Genomic DNA, 9,356 nt, shown 5'->3' with positions numbered 1-9,356 from the left:
CCACAAATAGATCGGCCGCTGCTGTGGCAGATGATAAATTATTCACAAATTAAGTTTGACTGATTATTGGCAAAATATGTATTTAAAACTCATGGAAAATAACATTTCACTAAAACACCATTCACATATGACATTCACACATCATGCTCATGATTAATAATGTAAAAATATTAATGAACTGACCTGTAGCCGATCAAAAACTTGGATTCACTTATGCATGAATAGCGTGTTTGACTTAATAAGAAACACTATGGAAAAGCCTAAGTGTAATTAATATATAAAAACGCTCTTACTTAATACTATTTAAAGTATGGAAATACATTATGGACACAAACTAAAACAATAACTTAATGCTGAATTTCTTTTTGATAATATCTTTATACATAAAAACATAAAGTCTAAACTATCACACTATCCGACACAAAAATGGACGTAACATTGGAAAGAGTAGACACTACCAGTGGTAATCAGTATATAGCCATTTCCAAAAAGAAGGCATTCGTCAAGGGAAGATACGCTATCCACCTTGCCCCATTTCGTGGCAACGTTTGGCTTCACATTTAAGGTGGGTTAAAATATATATACAATCGTATAAATTCAGATTTTGTGTAAGCGTGCTGTGTGCATTTAAGCGGGATACATTTTCCCCAATTTATGTTTGTTAGCATTAACTTTCATGTGTTCTATTTTCTTTTTGAGAATGAGTATATACAAATTTTGCAGGCAATCATCTGGGTAAACAAGCTTCCATTCCGGAAAATGTCTGCCACGCGGGCGACGTTATCTTCTGTTAGAAAAGTAGGTATAATATCCCCACAGGTAATATGGACTTCCTATGTATACTGTGTGTGTGTATACGGATTATCGCCATACACCATCTGCACGACTGTCATTGCCTCCAGGTAAAACTAAGTCCCTCCCATCACCAACCAAAGAAAACTGTACGGTTAAAAATTTTCAGTCTTTAAAACTGATAGCTGATGGGGCCATAATGATTTTTATTAGCCCTTATCGCAGGCACTTATTTCGGTAATAGTTTTTTTTAACCCATAGTATAATAATAACGCAAGGTATCCAACTCAAAATAACACGAAGAACCCCCTCCCCAGAATCACACTCATTTACATTTTCAGAGGAAATGCACTGGCGAACTGTCTATTTCCATTGTCTTCTACGATAATTTATCTACACAATCATATACATGAATGGCATGCTTGTCTTTATTTTCTTTTATTTCTGTAAACAGTGTCAAAGCTCTGCTCGCCGAGTGCAAAAGTCGACTTTCTTGTCGGCTAGTCTTTCAAGATAAATTTGGTGTAAAGTAGTTAAAACTACTTGATAATGTATAAAACAGTGCGACATTTAACTCCGGACACGACATTTGTCCGGACTTTCGCCAACCACTTTTCCAAAGATATGTGGAAACCATTTATGTCATCTGATGGGATTTTTTAAAACTTAACACATGAACCAAAATTTACACCTGATTATCTTCTAGGTAAAAAGATATTACACCTGAAACCAAGAAATCCCATGGGATAATGGTGGGATTTTTTCTCCTAACCAATATCCCACCATTATTCTGTGGGAGAAAAAGGTATTCTGTGGGATTTTTTCTCCCATAGAAGTTTGAAAATCCCATGAATGCTTTATAATGGGACAAAATCTCCCATATACTTGTATATAGAAGATAATCTCCCATCTCTTTATAAATGTGGGATTTATCCCATATTCATTACAAAATAGAAAAAAATTCTCCCATGGGATAAAGAAACAACAGATTTAAACCAAATAAAGAAATTATTGAACAGTTTAACTACTATTAATTATTTATTTTCATTTAAGTTATGTGTTTCCTAAACCATTTTTTTTTTAATTTCTTAAAATTAACCAATTTTGGGGTAATGTTTAATTTTTTCAATGATTAAAGATCAAAAAATCAAAAGTGGTTTTATCTCTATAACTTTCAGTTTTTTTTGTTTTTTTGTTTTTTTTTTAAGTAAAAAGGCAATTTCCCTTGTATGTAGATTACCTTCTTTTATTCCTTGTATGTAAATTTTGAATGGGAAAAATAAAAAATGCAATTAAGGAAGAACAAATCTTTTTATGTTTATTTTCCTCCTAATCATTTAGGTTAATTTATTGCATAAGTGCCATTTGTCAAGCTTTACGACATGATCAGATCCATGCACGTTGTTAGATCTTTGCCTGTTTGCTGCACTAAACTGATAGGTTTCCAATTAAAAAATCACATGAAATTGGGTCGTATCAGTCACTCTGAGATTCTTAAGAGAGTTTTAAAACTTATTTAGATGCACAAACTGTAATAATATACCTAATTTTTACTTTTAATTTTCTTTGTATGATCCTGATCATGCCTTGTTTTGTTCCAATGACAGCTGGAAATTATTTTACTCATAACGAACCCGATCTGACAAATGAACAGAAAATAATGTTGAAAAAAATTCAACCATCTTCATTATGCACATTTACTGGTAGTTTGCATTAAAAATATTTAACAACCTTTTCACTAATTTCAAAACTTTCTACCTACACCTACTAAACATATCAAGAATTTTTGACAGTTCATTGAACCCGTTCAAAAATAAACATGATGAAAGGGCATGGATCCAGAAATATTTGCGGTGGTACTCTACTCATTGTTTCATATCATCCAGTAGAAAACAAGTTTTCCTTAGTTCTGTTACTTCTTTAATAAAAGCACTCTGCTGATCTTTTACTTGTTATTTTTTGGTACATATAATAACCATGCACCATTGACATGTATTCAACTGATAATAGCCAAGTCACCTTAGGCCATTGCAAGTTTCTTCTTTGTTAAACGTCAGCATGCACCTTGTTTTGGACACCCCATAACACATAAAATAAGAGGTCCAGGCCACAGTTAGTTAATGCTCACTGTTAATACCCACGCGGATGCAAATATAGCAGAATGATATTGGGTACATGTATTAAACTTTTACCTCAGCAATCTACGTGTAATTTAAATAAGTTGTTAGATCCGCACGCATACTCGCTAAACTGACTGTAGTGACTATGTGAGCGGATCTAACATCTAATTTTAACTAGATTGGTACTTAAGTGGCTTAAATTTATTCAACTTCTTTCAGGAAGATTTTCAATTTTCTTGTCATAAATGCATATTGTCAATTATTATGCTTCCTGTCAGTTTGTCTCTACATAACCCATACCCTACTATTCTTGCATAGTGTTCTAAGGATTTAAATAGCATAAGCATACTATGCCGAAATAGTGCACGACTTCATTTTCTGAAGAAAAACTGACTGCGCCCACGCCTGGGAGCGAACTCACAACCCCGAGATTGTCATTCCGACGCGCTACCGATTACAACACAGACGCCGTTATAAATATCAATGTACTATAATATATATAAACTTAGTTTCAAATATTTTACACTTAAGTAGCTGCAGAACTGTAGCTCTCAGAAAAAATATATGTTGACAGACCAGAGAGCTACAGTGCCACCCATTGAAAAAACTGTATATTTATTGCGCACAAAAAAGTGCGCTCGGTTCTGAATTAATTCTTCGAAATTCTTACCTCAATTGAAAAAAAAGCTACATTTCAAAAAAGTCCTTACTCCTCTATAACTTTCGTAGTTTACACTTGTACTAAGTGCGTTGGACCGAATTCTCGTGAAGACCAAAATGGCAGTATAAATAGGCAAAATTTTCAATGATTTCAATTTCAGGGCCAGGAGGGCTGTTAAAAACAATTATAAGGAATGTTTTATTGTAGAAACAGTGAAAGAATATGTTAGAAACACACGTTTAGTAATATTTTGAGATGACAGTTTTAAAAACACTGAGAAATAAATCGAGAAACAGTGCACAAAAAGTGCACAATAAATATACAGTTTTTTCTATGGGTGGCACTGTAGCTCTCCCGTCTGTCAATATATATTTTTTCAGAGAGCTACAGTTCTGCAGCTAACACTTAAGATGAAAAATAAACAAAATAATTCTTCTAAAATAGTTTCTTGCAATTGACCTCATCACTCAACTACTATTCTCTAAAACTATCTGTATATTATACCTAAAGCCTCCGGCTTGTGCACCATGTGTCAAACCCTGACTACTTTTTAAGAATAGTGCATGCAAAATACAACACTATTATATAAATATGCACACTTCATGAGTTCCCTAGTTCATTGAATAAAGGTACACATACCTTCATTTTACATTTAAGGACATACGCAAGATACCTTACCTACTGATAATTTTTCAAGATATTCTAAATTTAAACTTATAATACATGTACCATATAACATATTTTTAAACAAAAAATCAGCATGCATTTCCAGGGATTTTGAAAAGATATTAAAGTTTGAAAAATTTTGCATTATTCAAAGAAAAATGTACAAAAATTACAAAACATAAATTCCAGATTTTTTTTATCAAAATTGTTTTAGAAGAGATTTACAAATCCATATATAGACAATAAAAATATTGCACACAGGTCCTTCATTTAGTGGAACTCTTCAACTCCAGGGAAGAACCCAATAAAGTGCAAACTACGTTGCGTATGACCTTAAATGCCCGTTTATATAAGAGAAAAATAAATTAAAGAACTTGTTCTAATTAAAATAATGAAAAAAAAATCCTTATTTAAGCCTTTAAGTTTAATTTTTAATTAAGAAATTTGACAGATGAATAAGAAGAGTAATATACAATATAATACTTCTTAAATTAATTCTCTTGCTTCCATTCATTAGATATTCAATATTCGAGTCAACACTCTATACATGAATGAATTATCAGAAGTTTTGTCCTTAAAGTTTTCAATGGATCCACAGATCATGAGGTGATGTCTCCTTTTATGTGTATGTATCTGTGTACACTGAAAAAAAAAGAAAGTCGCTGTGTGATGAAAAGGATAAACCAGAAGTCTCTGATGAGACTGTAGCTCTCCTGGTCTATATGTATAACAAAGAAAAAGTAACACTTGGATTTGAAACTTTGCAACAGACAGCAATAAATAGAATTATGTATCTAAGTGTAGTCTACTTGTGTGCCACATTATATTGAAATCATACCAAAATTGTAGGTGGAGTAGCGTTTTAAAGGAATTTTACAGAAATTTCTATTTTTAGTAACCATGGCAGCACCGTTCATTGAAATGTACCTTAGTGCAGTCTAAGTTATATTGAAATCAGAATAAAACTGTAGGAGGAGTAGTGTTTTGAAAAATTACAAACAGATGGACAGCTAGACAGACAGACAACTAAACGCCATGGACAGACAGACAGACGGACAGCTAGACGGATGGACGAGGGACACCTTCCTATCCCATAAGCTCTTCTGGTCTCTGACCAGTAGAGCTAAAAAAAATATCAAATTTGATTTTTTTTCAATGTTAAAGAAATAAAACTGCAAAATTAATTTGTAAATGGTTGGTTGCGTACTAATTATTCAAAGTAGTTTTTGTTGTATGGTTTGAAAAATTTTATTATTCATTCTCTCTATTTTCACAAAGAATTACCTTTGCATTTCTTGTATCTACAAGGGGGACAAATCTTCAAGTGGTACATGTACACTATATGTCAGCTACTATACCTTCATTTTCTGTTAAAGAAAAAAAATAGAATAAATCATACAATACCAATTACATGTATAATAACAAAGCATGGATTAAATTTTTCACTAAAATTAGAAAATGGATTGAATATCGATCACTGAAATTTCTCGATCCAGCCAAAATGACTGACGCTAAAATTTACCCCTACTGAGGTCGAAGTATAAAAGTATAAATTATTTTTATCTATCAATATACCATAAATGAAACTTTGTACATGTTCTGCATTCATTTACCGGTATCTGTATATAGTAGTTTTATGCCCTTGAGAATTTTTCATGATGTCATGCCATAATATTTCCATGTCTGTTTTTTTTTTCTCTGTGGTAACTCTTTGAAAGTTAGCGGAATTGATTTCTTGATAATTCTATCGGAATGTAAATTAGGCAGGTCGATAGGTCAGGAGCTAAGAAGGCCTAATATGCATGAAAATCTCGTGCGCACCTGTCTCTGTGTCTGACGCTAAGGAGGCTAAATATGCATGTAAATCTCGTGCGACTACCTTTGTGTTTGACTTCAGTGGGTGAGGACTATTGAAATTGGCATGGGAGTCCTTGTTTAATTTAAATCTATGTCTACATTAACATTGCAGGTTATCCTGCAACATGCACGAGAATGCAGTCTTTATTTCTTAAACATCCAATATCCTATCAATTCTAATAAAAAATCATATTATTAGTAATAAAGCTAGAACTTTTTTTTATTTCATTTCCAATTAATAGAAAAAATATTTTTACAAATAAATATGTAAAATAAAAAAGTCCTAGCATTTTTGTCTTTTATAATTTACTTACACATAAGCATCTACATGATGTATATTTTTTCCCCTCAAAAGAACATGAACATAACTTAATAATGATATTCCTAAGTATGTATTCATGGTATAAAAAATGAGTTTAGCAGTATAAAGATTGATCTTTCACTCAAAGTTTTAAGACTGTTTTTCAGAGATTAAAAAAAAAAACATTGATTATATCAATAATCATGTGGGTACATGTCCTATGTAAACTTCAGAGGATCAACCAATTTTCTAACAGAGAATTAGTAATTTGATATTTGGATACTTCCAAACAATATAAGTAGGAGTTTTGGGGGTTATTAATTATGTCCATCATGACATGTACTATAAGCACTGACCCCCCATATCTCAAAATTTATCTTGACACCAAAAAAAAAAAAATAGTACTTGCAACACATGCAATGTTTGTTAATCCCTAGTACACTACAGTAGTAGGATACTTTTAACCATGTCTGAGAGAAGATAATTAATTTTCTAATCAGTAATGCTGATGACTGTGATCAAGATACTTATAAATTGTAACTTGCAAATTACAGACAAATTTAGACATGACAGTATAATTTTTTAAGTACAATCATCAGCTAGTGTACACATTGAGAATATTCGAACGAACGAATACTAGCCTACAACGTTGTCATTGAGGAAATTCGAACGAAAGAATAATATTCCGATGTGTATAATTTTCTGACGATTATTTACTTTGTTAACTTGTATAATGTACTACTGAATAACCCCATCGACTGCTAGCTCTGCAAACACTTTACAGTGACAGAAATTCATAAGATTGTTTCATCAGTTAACGAGGAATCAGGATGATCTATAGATCTTTAGACTTCAAAAAAAAAAGAGAATCTATGAGCCATGTATTAACATGCTTTAAATGAAATAAATAACAAATTCAATAATTCTAGATCTACTTACAAAAATAGAGCAGGTCTTCGTCATAATTTTGTTTACAAACATCATGTGGAAATTCCAATATCCTCATAATCTTGTCGCCGTTTTTTTTTTTCTTTGGTTGGTATTGGGTAATTCTAGGAATATAATGCATCCGTCTGCACAGAATTTTTAAGAAGTGAATCCATAGATAGAATATTACTGCTTCTTTTTATTTATTGGTTTATCTTTTTTTAATTTAAACAATGCATAGTTCACGAGAAAACAAAGAAATGAAATAAATTATCAGGCCTATTTTTTTCAGATTTTTTTTGTTGTTGTTGTAAATACTGCCATGGGTAATAATGGTAATTAAAATGCCCAATACCAAAAATATTAACATTTTATATAAATGGGACATCATCATGATCATTGAGAACATGATAAGAAGGAGGAGGGGTAGTGGACGGGTGGGTAGTCTCTCTGTATCTCTAAAATAAAAATTAATGTTTCCCTTGAACAGTCAAGAAAATTTTATTTGCATGGTCAGTGGGATATTCAGTACAAGTTTAAAAGTCCAGTCAGTACATAGCCTCAATAAAGCCCCTTCTTCTTCTTTTAATTCACGACATTTTGATATATTGTTAACTTTCTATGATGTTCAAAATTGTATCATTCACCAACCATCCTTCATGTGATAATCAATAGTAACCTATAAATTTTTGTCACTTCAAATCCCATTTTTGTGAAACGTAGAATGAAAAATCAAAAGCTATACGAGCATTCATTTTACTTTCATAAACATGATTCAAGTTTATATTTTCGAATTTGTTGACAAACGTTTGTTTGTATCATCTGTCCTTAAGGGGGGGGGATGCAATTTTATATTAATTGTTTGCTATCAATTATGAACGATGTAAAATTGTTTGGATTTAATTTTTAAATTGAAAATGAAAAAAAAAATTATGACTTAATCCAAAGGTTTAGTAAAAGCATGGAGTTTGTTTTTCATGAATTTCTATTGTAGATTCATTTGTTAAATCGACTTGCTGTGTGTTAATATCCCTTGTGTATGTTTTGTTAGTTCCAAGCAAATTGTGACAGTTTTGCTACCTGGGGAAAACAAAAGAGTTAGACTCTTAAATGCCTCTAGGTATATACATACATGTATCATACCCTATGGAGATCTGGGGTGAAGATATTGGTTTCTTGGAAGTTAGCAAGGGGAGGGGGGGGGGTAGGTTTAACAGCAGACTTAAGTTGCTTTATTAGTATTCAAACATTTACTGCAAGATTAAGAAAAACAGGTAATACAACAGAAGTTGATTATTTTTCTGTGAAATCAAACTCAGATGACAAATATCAAAAAAAAAAAAAAAAAAAAAAATCAGATTGAGCTTAACTTGGGATCGACACCCCCGTCCAAAAATATAGTCCCGTCCAAAGCTAAAGCGTTTAGAAGTCAGCAGAGTCAATATCTCGAAGTGGGTCTTGTGACGCATTTATGAATATGTCCTATTATTGTTTTTTATCGATAAAATAAAAATAAATCATTTATAAAATTATAGCTTTAACTCTAGCTTAAAGAATATCTATGTCCGATCTAGGACACTATAGCATAATACGATACTCTTTACAGAGTTATGTCCCTTTCTAGAATGTAAGTTATAGATTTTAAATACTTATGGTCTTTACGTTTACGTGATTTATTTTTTTCATCTAAACAATAATAGCCAATGTAACTTTTATTTTAAGAAACTTTGGACGAAAAGGAATTTTTTTTAAAGTTTAGTAGAAAAAAATGACAATTTATAGATCCTTGATTTAAATTATAGTAAATAATCAAAGCGGTCCCCTTAGGACTGTTGGTATATAAAGAAGATAATATGTCATTATACTATATAACTTCGATCACCTTGTTTTAATGTTATCCTGTAGATCACATTCGCATTTAAAAATATCTTTCGTGGAAAACCAAACTGATTAAATTGTAAATAGTGAAAATGAATAAAAATATATAATTTGATATTTGAAAGTTAATGATGTACCAAATGTAAATTCCGTG

At 31.6% G+C, this 9,356-nt stretch overlaps 1 long non-coding RNA gene across 1 annotated transcript; it reads right to left on the bottom strand.

Annotated features, from left to right (window-relative positions):
• Nucleotides 1–4,644: 4,644 nt before the first annotated feature.
• On the bottom strand, nt 4,645–7,441 carry LOC133179969 (uncharacterized). The gene is made up of 3 exons (XR_009720219.1): nt 7,337–7,441; nt 5,524–5,606; nt 4,645–4,881 (listed from the first exon to the last, which is right to left on the bottom strand). It is a non-coding gene; the product is annotated as an uncharacterized LOC133179969 (long non-coding RNA).
• Between the last annotated feature and the right edge of the window lie 1,915 nt (nt 7,442–9,356).

The sequence above is a fragment of the Saccostrea echinata genome, unplaced genomic scaffold (assembly GCF_033153115.1).
Source record: "Saccostrea echinata isolate AGI-Se365-2 ecotype Australia unplaced genomic scaffold, CSIRO_AGI_Sech_v1 ptg000005l, whole genome shotgun sequence".
Lineage (NCBI taxonomy): Eukaryota > Metazoa > Mollusca > Bivalvia > Ostreida > Ostreidae > Saccostrea > Saccostrea echinata.
Note: the sequence above shows the minus strand (reverse complement) of the source record. Positions and strands in the feature narration are given on the sequence as shown.